Source organism: Anomaloglossus baeobatrachus, chromosome 6 (assembly GCF_048569485.1).
Source record: "Anomaloglossus baeobatrachus isolate aAnoBae1 chromosome 6, aAnoBae1.hap1, whole genome shotgun sequence".
Taxonomy (NCBI): Eukaryota; Metazoa; Chordata; class Amphibia; order Anura; family Aromobatidae; genus Anomaloglossus; species Anomaloglossus baeobatrachus.
The window spans coordinates 18,118,086-18,134,206 of NC_134358.1; the positions used below are offsets into that span (position 1 = coordinate 18,118,086).

General features: G+C 54.3%; 3 non-coding genes across 3 annotated transcripts; all 3 read right to left on the minus strand.

Annotated features, from left to right (window-relative positions):
• Positions 1-1,710: 1,710 nt before the first annotated feature.
• TRNASTOP-UCA (transfer RNA opal suppressor (anticodon UCA)) lies at positions 1,711-1,797 on the minus strand. The gene has a single exon. It is a non-coding gene; the product is annotated as a tRNA-Sec (tRNA).
• A 7,408-nt stretch (positions 1,798-9,205) lies between these two features.
• On the minus strand, positions 9,206-9,292 carry TRNASTOP-UCA (transfer RNA opal suppressor (anticodon UCA)). Its single transcript has one exon. It is a non-coding gene; the product is annotated as a tRNA-Sec (tRNA).
• A 1,531-nt stretch (positions 9,293-10,823) lies between these two features.
• Positions 10,824-10,910, minus strand: TRNASTOP-UCA (transfer RNA opal suppressor (anticodon UCA)). Its single transcript has one exon. It is a non-coding gene; the product is annotated as a tRNA-Sec (tRNA).
• Between the last annotated feature and the right edge of the window lie 5,211 nt (positions 10,911-16,121).

Sequence of the window (16,121 nt, forward strand, 5' to 3'; positions counted from 1 at the left end):
CTCCGCTCTTTGGCTCCTGTCCCTGCTGCTCAGCTCCTGTCTCCACTTTTGGCTCCTGCCTCCGCAGCTCGGCATGTCTCCGCTGCTCGGCATGTCTCCGCTCCTTGGCTCCTGTCTCCACTGCTCAGCTCCTGTCTCCGCTACTCAGCTCCTGTCTCCGCTGCTCGGCTCCTGTCTCCGCTGCTCGGCTCCTGTCTCCGCTCCTTGGCTCCTGTCTCCGCTCCTTGGCTCCTGACTCCGCTCCTTAGCTCCTGTCTCCGCTGCTCGGCTCCTGTGTCCGCTGCTTGGCTTCTTGCACTTTTGCTCAGCTTCTGTCTCTGCTCCTCCGCTCCTGTTCCGCTGCTCGGCTCCTGTCTTAACTGCTTAGCTCCTGTCTCTGCTGCTCAGCTCCTGTCTTCGCTGCTTGGTTCCTGTCTCCGCTCCTTGGCTCCTGTCTCCACTGCTCGGCTCCTGTTTCCGCTCTTTGGTTCCTGTCTCCACTGCTCGGCTCCTGTCTCCGCTCCTTGGTTCCTGTCTCTGCTACTCGGCTCCTGTCTCCACTCTTTGGTTCCTGTCTCCGCTCCTTGGCTCCTGTCTCCGCTTCTCGGCTCCTGTCTCTGCTGCTCGGCTCCTGTCTCCATTGCTCAGCTCCTGTCTCCGCTCCTTGGCTCCTGTCTTAGCTACTCGGTTTCTGTCTCCACTCCTTGGCTCCTGTCTCCACTCCTTGGCTCCTGTCTCATCTGCTCTGCTCCTGTATCCGCTCCTTGGCTCATGTCTCCGCTGCTTGGCTCCAGTCTCCGCTGCTCGGCTCCTGTCTCTGCTGCTTGGCTCCTGTCTCTGCTGCTTGGCTGCTGTCTCCACTACTCGGCTCCTGTCTCCGCTCCTTGGCTCCTGTCTCCGCTGCTCGGCTCCTGTCTCCGCTGCTCGACTCCTGTCTCTGCTGCTCTTCTGCTGTATCCGTTCCTTGGCTCCTGTCTCCGCTCCCCGGTTCTTGTCTCCGCTCCTTGGCTCCTGTCTCCGCTCTTCGGCTCCTGTCTCCGCTGCTCGGCTCCTGTCTCCGCTCCTTGGCTCCTGTCTCCACTGCTCGGCTCCTGTCTCCGCTGCTCGGCTCCTGTCTCCTCTCCTTGGCTCCTGTCTCCACTGCTCGGATCCTGTCTACGCTGCTCGGCTCCTGTCTCCGCTCCTTGGCTCTTGTCTCCGCTCTTCGGCTCCTGTCTTTGCTGCTCGGCTCCTGTCTCCGCTCCTTGGCTCCTGTCTCCGCTGCTCGGTTCCTGTCTCTGCTCCTCGGCTCCTGTCTCTGCTCCTCGGCTCCTGTCTCTGCTCCTCGGCTCCTGTCTCCGCTGCTCGGCTCCTGTCTCCACTGACTGCAAGCTATGTGAGTATTTGTCACCGGTCAGGTCGCTCCTGAGCAGGGTGCAGTGCAGCAGTGACTACGATCTCAGATGGCGGCACAGTCAGATCTCCTGCTGTAGGAGGATTGTGCCGTCTCCTTAGAGACAGCACCGGATCAGGGATCTTCTTGCACGGTCTGAGAGCAGATTGTGATTGTAACAACCTAAGATCTGTCTGAATCCCACCCCTGGATCAGCCTGAATAAAAACCTATGTCGTGCTGCAGGAATCGGCATCCGACCATAACTTACATTTTTCCCATTGGTCATAAAAGGTTAAATTTTGATATTCTGTGATAATGAAAGACTCTGCCCAAAATGTGAACGACAGAGACACGGAGCGCCCAGAAGGTGGAATTGAACCACTCTGTCCCTAGACAGCTGCAGGTTTGAAGCCGGCACCCCAGACCACTGAGGATCATCTGGGCAGGAGATCTGTGATCACCGGATCCTATTTATGGAGGACTCTGCAGTCACAAGTGAAGTTACGGAGATTATTAATATTTCATTATTTATTATTTAGGGAAATGTGAAAATCAATGTGAGAAATATCAGGAGATAATGGCTCTGAATCTCTGGCTCCGATAACGGCTGGATATCGCTGTGGAGCATTTCCATAGTATATGCATATAACATGGCAGCGATGCATTGTGGGAGATGAGGGAGCACCGGAGCCTCTCACCTCCCCGGAGCCGGACTGACCCTGGAGCTGATCCGGATACAGATTACAGCTTTGTGACCTATGAATTAAGTTTAGGAAATGTCGGAGTTAAAAGAATTAAAACTTATAATATTCAGACTTGTAGCTGAGCAAGCAATGCTGCAGTGTAAAGCATGGAGGAGGGACTAACCAGCAGTCCAAGTCTCTCTCTCTAGGTTGCCCTGTCTCCCTTTCTCAGCTCCTGTCTTCTCAACTCGACTCCTGTCTCAGCTCTTTGGCTCCTGTCTTCACTCCTCTGCTCCTGTCTCTGCTGCTCTGCTTCAGTCTCCACTCTTTGGCTTCTATGTCCACTGCTCTGCTCCTTTACTCGGTTCCTGTCTTTTTTTCTGTCTCTGCTGCTCAGCTCCTGTGTCCGCTGCTCGGCTCCTGTCTCCGCTCTTTGGCTCCTGTCTCCGCTGCTCGGCTCCTGTCTACGCTCTTTGGCTCCTGTCTCTGCTGCTCGGCTTCTGTCTCCGCTGCTCGGCTCCTGTCTTTGCTCCTTGGCTCCTGTCTCCGCTGCTCGTCTCCTGTCTCCGCTGCTCGGCTCTTGTCTTCGCTGCTCAGCTCCTGTCTCCGCTTCTTGGCTCCTGTCTCCACTGCTCGGCTCCTGTCTCCGCTCCTTGGCTCCTGTCTCCGTTCCTTGGCTCCTCTCTCAGCTGCTCAGCACCTGTCTACGCTCCTTGACTCCTGATTCTGCTGCTTGGCTCCTGTCTCCACTGTTCGGCTCCAGTCGCCGCTTCTTGGCTCCTGTCTCCACTGCTCAGCTCCTGTCTCTGCTCCTTGGCTCCTGTCTCTGTTCCTTGGCTCCTCTCTCAGCTGCTCAGCACCTGTCTCCGCTCCTTGTCTCCTGACTCCGCTGCTCGGCTCCTGTCTCCACCTCTCGGCTCCTCTCGCCGCTTTTTGGCTCCTGTCTCCGCTGCTCGGCTCCTGTCTCGACTGCTCGGCTCCTGTCTCCGCTGCTCGACTCCTGTCTTTGCTCCTTGGCTCCTGTCTCCGCTGCTCAGCTCCTGTCTCCGCTGCTCGGCTCCTGTCTTCGCTCTTTGGCTCCTTTTTTCCGCTGCTCGGCTCCTGTCTTTGCTCCTTGGCTCCTGTCTCCGCTGCTCGTCTCCTGTCTCCGCTGCTTGGCTCTTGTCTTCGCTGCTCAGCTCCTGTCTCCGCTTCTTGGCTCCTGTCTCCACTGCTCGGCTCCTGTCTCCGCTCCTTGGCTCCTGTCTCCGTTCCTTCGCTCCTCTCTCAGCTGCTCAGCACCTGTCTACGCTCCTTGACTCCTGACTCTGCTGCTTGGCTCCTGTCTCCACTGTTCGGCTCCAGTCGCCGCTTCTTGGCTCCTGTCTCCACTGCTCGGCTCCTGTCTCTGCTCCTTGGCTCCTGTCTCTGTTCCTTGGCTCCTCTATCAGCTGCTCAGCACCTGTCTCCGCTCCTTGTCTCCTGACTCCGCTGCTCGGCTCCTGTCTCCACCTCTCGGCTCCTCTCGCCGCTTTTTGGCTCCTGTCTCCGCTGCTCGGCTCCTGTCTCGACTGCTCGGCTCCTGTCTTTGCTCCTTGGCTCCTGTCTCCGCTGCTCAGCTCCTGTCTCCGCTGCTTGGCTCCTGTCTTCGCTCTTTGGCTCCTTTTTTCTGCTGCTCGGCTCCTGTCTACGCTCTTTGGCTCCTGTCTCTGCTGCTCGTCTTCTGTCTCCGCTCCTTGGCTCCTGTCTCCGCTGCTCGGCTCCTGTCTCCGCTGCTTGGCTCCTGTCTCCGCTGCTCAGCTCCTGTCTCCGCTGCAAGGCTCCTGTCTCCGCTGCTCGGCTCTTGTCTCCGCTGCTCGGCTCCTGTCTTCGCTCCTTGGCTTCTGTGTCCGCTGCTTGGCTCCTGTCTCCGCTGCTCGGTTCCTGTCTCTGCTGCTCGGCTCCTGTCTCCGTTCTTTGGCTATTGTCTCCGCTGCTCACCTACTGTCTCAACTGCTCGGCTCTTGTCACCTTTCCATGACTCCTGTCTCCACTGCTTGGCTCCTTTCTTAGCTGCTCGGCTCCTGTCTCTGCTGCTCGGTTCCTGTCTCCGCTCTTTGGCTCGTGTCTCCGCTGCTCGGCTACTGTCTCAACTGCTCGGCTCTTGTCTCCTTTCCATGACTCCTGTCTCCACTGCTTGGCTCCTTTCTTCGCTGCTCGGCTCCTGTCTTCGCTTCTTGGTTCCTGTTTCTGCTCCTTGGCTCCTGTCTACACTGCTCGGCTCCTGTCTCAACTCTTTGGCTCCTGTCTCCACTGCTAGGCTCCTGTTTTCGCTCCTTTGCTCCTGTCTCCGCTACTCGGCTCCTGTCTCCGCTGCTCGGCCCCTGTCTCCACTGCTCAGCTCCTGTCTCTACTCCTTGGTTCTTGTCTCCGCTGTTTGGCTCCTGTCTCCGCTCCTTGGCTCCTGTCTCCACTGCTCGGCTCCTGTCTCCGCTCCTTGGCTCCTATGTCCACTGCTTGGCTTCTGTCTCCGCTGCTCGGCTCCTGTCTCTGCTGCTCGGCTCCTGTCTCTGCTGCTTGGCTTCTGTCTCCGCTCCTTGGCTCCTGTCTCCGCTGATCGGCTCCTGTCTCCACTCTTTGGCTCCTGTCTCCACTGCTTGGCTCCTGTTTTCGCTCCTTTGCTCCTGTCTCCGCTATTCGGCTCCTGTCTCCGCTGCATGGCTCCTGTCTCCACTCCTTGGCTCCTGTCTCCGCTGTTTGGCTCCTGTCTCCGCTCCTTGGCTCCTGTCTCCGCTACTCGGCTCCTGTCTCCGATGCTCAGCTTCTGTCTCCGCTGCTTGGCTCCTGTCTCCGCTCCTTGGCTCCTGTCTCCGCTCCTTGGCTCCTGTGTCCGCTGCTCGGCTTCTGTCTCCGCTGCTCGGCTCCTGTCTCTGCTGCTCGGCTACTGTCTCTGCTGCTCGGCTACTGTCTCCGCTCTTTGGCTCCTGTCTCCGCTGCTCGGCTACTGTCTCAACTGCTCGGCTCTTGTCTCCTTTCAATGACTCCTGTCTCCACTGCTTGGCTCCTGTCTCCGCTACTCGGCTCCTGTCTTCGCTGCTTTGTTCCTGTCTCCGCTCCTTGACTCCTGTCTTCACTGCTCGGCTCCTGTCTCCACTCTTTGGCTCCTGTCTCCACTGCTCGGCTCCTGTCTCCGCTACTCGGCTCCTGTCTCCACCGCTTAGCTTCTGTCTCCGCTGCTTGGCTCCTCTCTCCGCTCCTTGGCTCCTGTGTCCACTGCTTGGCTTCTGTCTCCGCTGCTCGGCTCCTGTCTCCGCTGCTCGGCTCCTGTTCTTCTGCTCGGCTACTGTCTCCGCTCTTTGGCTCCTGTCTCCGCTGCTCGGCTACTGTCTCAACTGCTCAGCTCTTGTCTCCTTTCCATGACTCTTGTCTCCACTGCTTGGCTCCTTTCTCCGCTGCTCGGCTCCTGTCTTCGCTGCTTGGTTCCTGTCTCTGCTCCTTGGCTCCTGTCTCCACTGCTCGGCTCCTGTCTCCACTCTTTGGCTCCTGTCTCCACTGCTCGGCTCCTGTTTTCGCTCCTTTGCTCCTGACTCCGCTACTCGGCTCCTGTATCCACTGCTCAGCTCCTGTCTCCACTTTTGGCTCCTGTCTCAGCTGCTCGGCATGTCTCCGCTCCTTGGCTCCTGTCTCCACTGCTCAGCTCCTGTATCCGCTACTCAGCTCCTGTCTCCGCTGCTCAGCTCCTGTCTCCGCTGCTCGGCTCCTGTCTCCGCTCTTTGGCTCCTGTCTCCGCTCCTTGGCTCCTGACTCCGCTCCTTAGCTCCTGTCTCCGCTGCTCGGCTCCTGTGTCCGCTGCTTGGCTTCTTGCACTTTTGCTCAGCTTCTGTCTCTGCTCCTCCGCTCCTGTTCCACTGCTCGGCTCCTGTCTTTACTGCTTAGCTCCTGTCTCTGCTGCTCAGCTCCTGTCTTCGCTGCTTGGTTCCTGTCTCCGCTCCTTGGCTCCTGTCTCCACTGCTCGGCTCCTGTCTCCGCTCTTTGGCTCCTGTCTCCACTGCTCGGCTCCTGTCTCCGCTCCTTGGTTCCTGTCTTCGATACTCGGCTCCTGTCTCTGCTCTTTGGCTCCTGTCTCCGCTCTTTGGCTCCTGTCTCGGCTCCTTGGCTCCTGTCTCCGCTTCTCGGCTCCTGTCTCTGCTGCTTGGTTCCTGTCTCCATTGCTCAGCTCCTGTCTCCGCTCCTTGGCTCCTGTCTCAGCTACTCGGTTTCTGTCTCCACTCCTTGGCTCCTGTCTCCACTCCTTGGCTCCTGTCTCCGCTACTCGGCTCCTGTCTCCGCTGCTCGGCTCCTGTCTCCTCTGCTCCGCTCCTGTCTCCGCTCCTTGGTTCCTGTCTCCGCTGCTCGGCTCCTGTTTCTGCTGCTTGGCTCCTGTCTCCGCTCCTTGGCTCCTGTCTCCGCTGCTCGGTTCTTGTCTCCGCTGCTCGACTCCTGTCTCTGCTGCTCGGCTGCTGTCTCTGTTCCTTGGCTCCTGTCTCCGCTCCTTGGCTCCTGTCTCCGCTCCTTGGCTCCTGTCTCCGCTCTTCAGCTCCTGTCTCTGCTGCTCGGCTCTTGTCTCCGCTGCTCGGCTCCTGTCTCCACTGACTGCAAGCTATGTGAGTATTTCTCAGCGGTCAGGTTGCTTTTGAGCAGTGTGCAGTGCAGCAGTGACTATGGTGTCAGATGGCGGCACAGTCAGATCTCCTGCTGTAGGAGGATTGTGCCATCTGTGGCGCCCTGGACAAGCCAGGGGCCACAGGTAACAACACACACCCCCCCACCCCCAGCAGTTCACAGCAGACATCCCCAGTGAGACCTGATTTCTTCCTCGGGTTCAGACAGACACACCAGGTGGGCAGAGTCAGGCAGATGGGCACACCCACTGAGGAGTTTAGCTGGCCTGAGGCAGGAAACAAGTTCAGACAAGTCCAGGCAGAGGAAGAGAGAGGGGGTCTGCAGAGAGAGGCAGACGAAGACAGGGGCCTAGGTTGGAGTGTCGCGGGCGGAGGAGGGGACGCCGCGCTCCCCAACTGCTCGGGTCCGGCTGCCGCTGCTGCTGCGGCCTGCTGCTGCTCGGTGGCTCGAGCGATGGGCCGGATCCCGGGGACTCGAGCGGCGCTCCTCGCCCGTGAGTGAAAAGAGGATTGGTTTTGGGGATTTATTGTCCGTGACGCCACCCACGGTTGTGGTGATTATGTGCACACCACCGCTGCTCTGTATGGGGATCCCGGGAGCGGTGACAGGAAGCAGCAAAGTTGTTGGTTCTCCCCTCCGTGGGTAGGGGGTGGTGGTCCTGGGGGCCCAGTGATGAGGTGGGGGATGAGGGATGGCTGGGCCGGTGCAGGGCTTGGCGGAGAGCAGGGACGCGGGGGCAGCGCTGTGCCACACGGCACTGTGGTACTCACTCAGCCTGAGACAGGGACACAGTTCTCGGTAAAACACACGGCTGGAAAGACGGTTCCCACGGACGGCTGCTGTTGCTTTTCCCCAGTAGTTGACGGTGACGGTCCGTTTTCCTGCACCTAAGTCTATGTTGGTAGCGATGGGTTCCCACCGGTAACCCGCTCCCCGGCTTGGATATGGGCCGGAGGAGCCCCTTCTTGCCCGCAGGCGCTGGCCCTGGGAAACTGGTGCCCTGGCGGTGGCGGTGTCTCCCCTTCACGGTTGGACTGTTGCCTTCAATCGGGACTTAGTTGTTTAGAGACCCGGAGGTCCTCCTCACTGACGGATTTGGCAAATTCACGGCGACTCCTAGCCTTGCCGGGATCCGAAAGGCCCCTGCCAATGGTGCTGGCTTCTCTTCGTATACCGCTCCGGTACCGCCGGGCCACCACCCGTCCACGGTCCTTTCGGCAACCTCCAATCAGCCTCTCCTGCAGACGGTCACCGCCGTCTGCTAACCTTGCTGTCTCAGTCCGGGACACACACCCGGACCAACTTCAGGCTTTACAAACTGTCACTTTCTCTTCCACCTTAACTCCTCTCGCTTGCTCCTCTACCACTTCACTCCTGCTTCACACTCTCTCTAAACCGATCTTGACTCCTCTCTCCTTCACTTCCCTAGCTTAACTGCCTGGTTTTCCCACCTCCAGGGCTGTGAACTCCTTGGTGGGCGGAGCCAACCGCTTGGCCCACCCCCTGGTGTGGACATCAGCCCCTGGAGGAAGGCAACAAGGATTTTTGGTGTAGCTTCGGTGTACCTATCCGGGGTGTAGGGTGTGGTGGTGTCATGACCTGTGACCCCTGGCTTGCCCAGGGCGTCACAGGAGCCTAGGTCCATCGTGTAGCCAGTGAGGCAGACGGTAGTGGCCGTCTGCAGGAGTCGGGAAGACAGTCTTGGTGGAACCGTAGGTAGCCGGGGATGGGCGGTGGCCCACCGGTACCGAACCGGGGAGCCAGCTGGAAACCGGAGCGCAGGAAGAGCGTACACGAAGGTGAAGGAAAGGTTTTACACTACCAACCTGGGGTCAGGGGAAAGACACCGCAGCCGCCTTTGGGACACGTCCATCCTCCAGCCGTTTGTTTGACCAGGGACTCTGTGTAACTTACTGGCTGAGTGAGTACCACCGTGCCGTGCGGCACAGCGCTGCTTCCGCGACTCTGCACCTCACCAGGCCCCGCAACCCGCCTGCCATCCATTCCTACCCCCTCACCGGGCCCCGGGACAACCAATCCCCTACCCACGGAGGGGAGAACTAACATCCAGGCTGCTCCCCGTCATCGCTCCCGGGATCCCCGTCCAGAGCAGCGGTGGTGTCACAACCTCACCACAACCGTGGGTGGCGTCACGGACAATATCAAATCCCAAATCCGCCGCTCAAGGCCCCGGGATCCAGCCCGCCACTCGAGCCACCACCGAGCAGCGAGCAAGCAGGCCGCAGCAGAGCAGGACCTGAGCAGTGGGTGAGCGCAGCGTCCCCTCCTCCGCCCCCGACACATCCACTTACAGACAGCACCGGATCAGGGATCTTCTTGCACGGTCTGAGAGCAGATTGTGATTGTAACAACCTAAGATCTGTCTGAATCCCACCCCTGGATCAGCCTGAATAAAAACCTATGTCGTGCTGCAGGAATCGGCATCCGACCATAACTTACATTTTTCCCATTGGTCATAAAAGGTTAAATTTTGATATTCTGTGATAATGAAAGACTCTGCCCAAAATGTGAACGACAGAGACACGGAGCGCCCAGAAGGTGGAATTGAACCACTCTGTCCCTAGACAGCTGCAGGTTTGAAGCCGGCACCCCAGACCACTGAGGATCATCTGGGCAGGAGATCTGTGATCACCGGATCCTATTTATGGAGGACTCTGCAGTCACAAGTGAAGTTACGGAGATTATTAATATTTCATTATTTATTATTTAGGGAAATGTGAAAATCAATGTGAGAAATATCAGGAGATAATTGCTCTGAATCTCTGGCTCCGATCACGGCTGGATATCGCTGTGGAGCATTTCCATAGTATCTGCATATAACATGGCAGCAATGCATTGTGGGAGATGATGGAAAACCGGAGCCTCTCACCTCCCCGGTGCCGGACTGACCCTGGAGCTGTAGTGACATCCGGATACAGATTACACCTGTGTGACCTGTGATCTGCGGTCAGGGAATGATGGAGTTTACAGAATAAAAATCTCATAATGTTCAGACTTGTAATGAACAAGTAACGCTGCAGTGTAAAGCATGGAGGAGGGACTGACCAGTAGTGTCTTTGTAAGAGACTAAACAAACTTCAGTATGGATCTGTAGATTGCAGGTGGAAGATACATAGAGAAGAGGTGAATCCAAAGTGTCCACAGTGCAGTCATCTCCCATAATCCTCTGCAGGAGACTTTTATGCAAATTACTGCAATGAATGATGTTTCTTGCCGTCATCTTGTATGAGCAGAAGTGAGAAAATAACGAGGAGAGAAGATTAATATTTATTTCATATTAATAGCAAAAGAATTTTTTTTAAAGATAAATGTCGTCTCCCTGATCTTACCTTTATTAACAAGATTGGTAATAAATATGAGTCCAGTGTGGCTGGTGTGGCCCGGTGACCCTCACTAGTCTGGGGTGCGGCCCTCACAGCTGCAGCTGTCTAGGGTCAGAGGGTCTCAATCCCCCTTTGTCTGCACCTGATATATTAGAAGGTGATATAAAATCATTGAATGTTTCGTTTTCTGTACACAGCTCCTGTGCAGGTCTATGTGTGTTATAGCACAAGCACATGAGCTCAGGGGGTCACCAGCGCCTGGAGCAGATAATGTAGCCCCTCACCCAGTAATAATGCCCTGAGTGACCCCTTAAAGTGTTTTTCTCATTTTCATAGATGGGTATTGTCGGATAGATCTTGTAAATACAATCACTTTTACAATTTACTGTTTAGTAAAGTTTGCAGCCGTTCTTGAGATATTAATACTTTTCTTTTGTTTACAGCCTGTTGCCTAGGAGACCGACCACCGCTGCTGTCCAGCTTATAAACACTGCGCTGAAGCTGGCAGGATAAGGAGGTGAAAGCGCGCGCCAGCTACAAAATAGAGATTAGTGGCTCACTAGCTAAAGGCCTGTAAGCTCTGTGTGCGTTCTGATGTCCGGCAGCGGTGGTCGGTCTCCATGGCAACAAGCTATAAACAAAAGTGTTAATATCTCATGAACGACTAAAAATTTTAATAAACAGTAAATTGCAAATTTGCTTTTCTTTACGAGCTCTGTCTGATAACATCCAGATATAAAAAAAGGAAAAACCCTTTAAAGCAAATAACTCCTGGTACAGAAAGTATTACCACTTCCAAAAGTAATAATGTACAGACACCGTGCGCCCAGAGGGTGGAATTGAACCACTCTGTCCCTAGACAGCTGCAAGTGTGAAGCCGGCACCCCAGACCACTGAGGATCATCTGGGCAGGAGATCTGTGATCACCGGATCCTATTTATGGGCGACTCTGCAGTCACAAGTGAAGTTACGGAGATTATTAATATTTCATTATTTATTATTTAGGGAAATGTGAAAATCAATGTGAGAAATATCAGGAGATAATTGCTCTGAATCTCTGGCTCCGATCACAGCTGGATATCGCTGTGGAGCATTTCCATAGTATCTGCATATAAAATGGCAGCAATGCATTGTGGGAGATGACGGAGCATTGGCTCCTGTCTTCATTTCTCTACTCCTGTCCCTGCTTCTCAGCTTCTGTCTCTGCTGCTCGGCTCCTGTCTCTGCTGCTCGGCTCCTGTCTCTGCTGCTCGGCTCAGGTCTCCACTACTCAGCTCCTCTCTCTGCTGCTCAACTGTTTTGCTTCTGTCTCCGTTACTCAACTATTTTCTCTGCTAATTGCCTCCTGTCTCTGCTGCTCGGCTCCAGAATCCGCTGCTCACCTCCTGTCTCCACTGCTTGACTTCAGGCTAGGCTGCTTGGCATCTGTCTCTACTTCTCGGATTTTGTCTCCATTGCTTGGATTCTGGCTTTGCTGCTTAGCTCCTGTCTCTGCTGTGCGGCTTCTGTCTCCTCATCTCAACTCCTATTAATGTACCGCCCCCGTGCCAGCGGCTGAGCCACTCGGATCCAGAGCCGCGGTGGCTCGAGGGGTCTCCGGACCCGGGGGTTCGCGCGGACACTAGAGTTTAAGGAAGGGGGTATATATACAGGGAAGTTAGAAGTTTGTGACGGCACCCACGGTGCGTGGAAATGTGGAATACCAACACTGCTGTTGGGGAGCCCAGTGGCGGTGGTATAGCAGCAGGATATTTAAACCCTCCGTGGGTAGGGGGTTTGTGCCTCGGGGCCCATTGGGATGTTGCAGAAGGGGGGATGCCATTGGGGATAGGAAGAGGGTGTTTTCAGTGTACTCAGTCTGGGAATAACAACACCGACAGCTTGTAAACCAGAACTCTGAGCACCGCTGCAGCTTGGAGGGAGCACGCATGGATCCGTGCCCTTGGTGTTGTGAGGCTTCCGTCGCCACAGAGATATTGCACCTCAGCCAGAGGTGTGATGTCCCTTCCTGGGTAAGAATGAGGTCATATGCCGGTCCACAGACTAAACTTGCACACACCAATTGGTAGGCATACACTGGGTCAGGGATAGTGGCAGCAACCCCCATAGATGTATTCATGGGGACGTAAGTCCCATTTCTGGTCCCAATAGTGTGGGTGGGGCCTAGTCAGTGGGTGTGTGGGAGGAGTCAGAAAGAGAGAGTAGATGAGGGAACCAGGAAGTTCAAGTTCAGTCAGTCTGTCAGTAGGAGCAGAGGAGTGAAGTCTAGAGTGAGAGAGGGAGGTAGTTACCTGAGGAGAGAGTGACAGAAGGTAGTTCCTGGTGGAGATCCTGGGGTCTAGGTAGGCCCAGGTGACACCGAAAGAAAGGATTCCTGGGCCACGGAAGGGCATATTGGCTCGTGGCCTGTTCTACTGGACGATCGGGTGGCGGGATCTGGCTGCATTCGGGGACGATCCCCAGACAGAGGTAAGAAAGACAATTCCTCAAAAGTAACACCGAAGGCCTAGGGTGGTTGCAAGCGCCCAGGGCCACAACCTGCCACAGATCCCCGGTGAAGGGGGCAAGATACAACTGCGGTTAGCCCCCTTTGTACAGGCCCTGTGGTAGAGGCCAAGACCAGCTCAGCTAAAACAGTCAAGGCTAAGAAGTCAGTCAGGAAAGAGACACAGGAGGGGTGCACCGGTATTGACCTCTGAACTACCCAGGATCGGCAGCGGCCCCTGACAGCGGATCCTGGCACGCCGTGGGCAACCAGTGCGCGGCCGAATTGAACTGAACAGTGAGTAAAACATCTGAACTGCAAGCCTGTGTCTGGTCCTTTATACCGCCCTGTCGGCCCTGCACCTCGTCCACAAACACCATAGACTTTACCAAACACCAAAGGGTGCCCCAGGGTACCCGCTCTACCTGTGGAGAGCAAGAAACACCTTAGCTGCCATAACATCAGCCCCGGAGGTCCCTTCCAGCAGCTGCGGCTCCATAGCTCCAAATTACCAGAAGGTGGCGTCACGAATCTTATATAAACTTTAACACTATCATCACCCCCAATACCGCCACATTAACTGACTCCACCAGGGTCACGGAATCGGGCCCTGCCACCGCTGACTACCCCGGCCTGACACCGAGTCACCTAAGGCCCTGTGGTGGGCGAGTCAGTTGCTGTTGGTCTGTGGTCCTTTCCTTGGCACCTGTTTCTCTGGTTGGACCCTCGAGCATAAAACTCTTCGGGCCCCCCTCACCCGTGTAGCTAATGGAGTGAGCTTGCTCTCAGGGTTCATGCTTAGGATTTCTTTGGACTGTATTGGGAAAGTCCTATCCCATCGGTGTGCTAGTACCCCGATTTTGGAGCAGGTTGGGGATGACACTTGAAGTCTTCACCCCCGTCGGGTAAATTACCGGGACGCGTGAAGCTACTTCCTGGCCTAGGGTCCACGTACCCCGTCTTGCCCTGGCCCCTGCCCGGAGATGGCTCAAGGCCGCCGGCTGCCCTCCACGGCAGTCGGCAGCTGGTGCCCCTTGACACGATCCCTTGCGACCGGGGTTCCAGCTCCTACCAGGCCCACACCAACGTCTGCCACCCAGTAGACTACAGGAGCCCTGCTCCGGACCGGTGACTTCTCTCTCCCAGAGAGTCACCTTCACCTCCTTCTCCTTCCACTTCTGTTTCACACTCTCTGTCACTTTCTCACTTTCTCCTACCAACCCAATATGTGGGCGGCTCTATTCCCTTCAGGCCCCCAATGGTGTGTCTGGTGGGCATAGTGTAAAGCGTTCCTAGGATTTTGATTGGCCAAGCTGTTAGCAACACCAAATGACCAGGACCTGTAACCAAGAAGGGTGGATACTGTGCAGAAGGGCAGATTGCGCCACCATTTGCCTAGTACACATAGGTTAATTGCCTGTGCTGATCCCTGCCACTGCAGGTTGATCACCTTATTATTTTTTCCTCCGTCTCCCCTGAAGAACTCTCGGTATTGAGAGGGAAACGCGTCGGGAGGATTTACACCTTTTTGGTTGCGGGGCAGACATCTTATTTGGGTGCTGCCCTTGTCAGGGCGGAAGTTTACTCATGGGGCACGACAGAGACTTTTTACCATACTCGTCTACCCTATTCTTCCGGCCGATGACCTCTTTCCTAGGACCAGTGTGCAGTCCAGTATATGGATGAAGCTTGGGTGAGATCAAACCTATTTGTTACCATGTGGCTTCTTGTTCGTTGCACTATTTATGCACAAGCACTTTATTATTACTAATTTTATCGATTGTTAAATTAAAAGTTATATTTTAGTCCCTGCTATTCACACAGATTGCACAATACCCTGTGACGACCTGATAGGCCAGGGAGTCACATTTCCTCTGCTCGGCTCTGATCTCCACTGCTCAGCTTCTGACTAGACAGCTCAGCTCCAGTCTCTGCTGCTCATCTCCTGTCTCCATTGCTTTGCTCCTCTCTCTACTGTTTGGTCCCTTTCACCACTCCTCAACTTCTGTTTCTTCTGCTTTGCTCCTCTTACCATTTATCTGCTCCTGTCCCCGCTTCTTGGCTCCTGTCTCTGCTGCTCAGCTCCTCTTTCCGCTGCTTGGCTACTCTGCTTCTGTTTCTGATAGTTTCATAGTTTCATAGTTTTTAAGGTTGAAGGGAGACTCTAAGTCCATCTAGTTCAACCCGTAGCCTAACATGTTGATCCAGAGGAAGGCAAAAAAACCCCAATGTGTCAAATAAGCTCCAATGGGGAAAAAAATTCCTTCCTGACTCCACATACGGCAATCAGACTAGTTCCCTGGATCAACACCCTGTCATAAAATCCAATATACATAACTGGTAATATTATATTTTTCAATTAATGCGATCAGGCTCTGCTTAAATTTTACTTGTGAATCCCTCAATACAACATCATACGGCAGAGAGCTCCATAGTCTCACTGCTCGTACAGTAAAGAATCCTCGTCTGTGATTATGATTAAACCTTCTTTCCTCAAGACGTAGCGGATGCCCCCGTGTTCCAGTAGCAGGCCTAGGTGTAAAGAGATCTTTGGAAAGGTCTCTGTACTGTCCCCTCATATATTTATACATTGTGATTAGATCCCCCTAAGCCTTTGTTTTTCCTAACTAACTAACCCCAAGTTTAATAACCTGTCTTGGTATTGCAGCCCACCCATTCCTCTAATAATCTTGGTCGCTCTTCTATCTACCTGTAAGATTATGCTATTTATAACCTTCTATACTTTTGCTAACAAGAAATGCATCCATTCCTCTCTTAAATTCATTCAGTGAGTTGGCCATCACCACTTCCTCAGGAAGAGAGTTCCAGAGCCTCACTGCTCTTACCGTGAAGAACCCTCTTCTATGCTGATGTAGGAATTTTCTTTCCTCCAATCGAAAAGAATGCCCCCTTGTTCTTGTCATAGTCCTTGGTACAAACAGATCATGGGAGAGATCTCTATATGGCCCTCTGATATATTTGTACATATTTATTAGGTCTTCCCTAAGTCTTCTCTTTTCTAGAGTAAATAGACCTAATTTTGATAACCTTTCCGTGTATTGTAATGCACCCATTCCATTTATTATTTTAGTAGCCCGCCTCTGAACCCTTTCAAGTTCAGTAATGTCTTTCTTCAGCACCGGCGCCCAAAATTGCACACAATACTCCAAGTGTGGTCTGACTAGTGATTTGTACAGAGGGAGAATGATGTTTTCATCTCGTGCCCCCAGACCTCTTCTAATGCATCCCATCACCCTATTTGCTTTGGTGGCTGCTGCCTGACACTGGGCACTCCAATTTAGATTCTTATTCACTAAGATGCCTAAGTCTTTTTCCATGTCTGATTTCCCCAGCAGTTTCCCATTTAGTAAGTAATCGTAGCATCTGTTTCTCCTTCCCATGTGCATAACCTTACACTTATCTGTGTTAAACCTCATTTGCCATTTTCAGCCCAATTCTCCAATTTACTCAAGTCCATCTGTAGTTGCAAACTGTCCTCCTTTGTGTTAACTACCTTACATAGTTTTGTATCATCTGCAAATACTGATATTTTACTCTGTAAACCATCCACCAGATCATTAATAAATATATTAAATAGTAGGGGGCCCAATACAGACCCCTGTGGCACCCCACTAG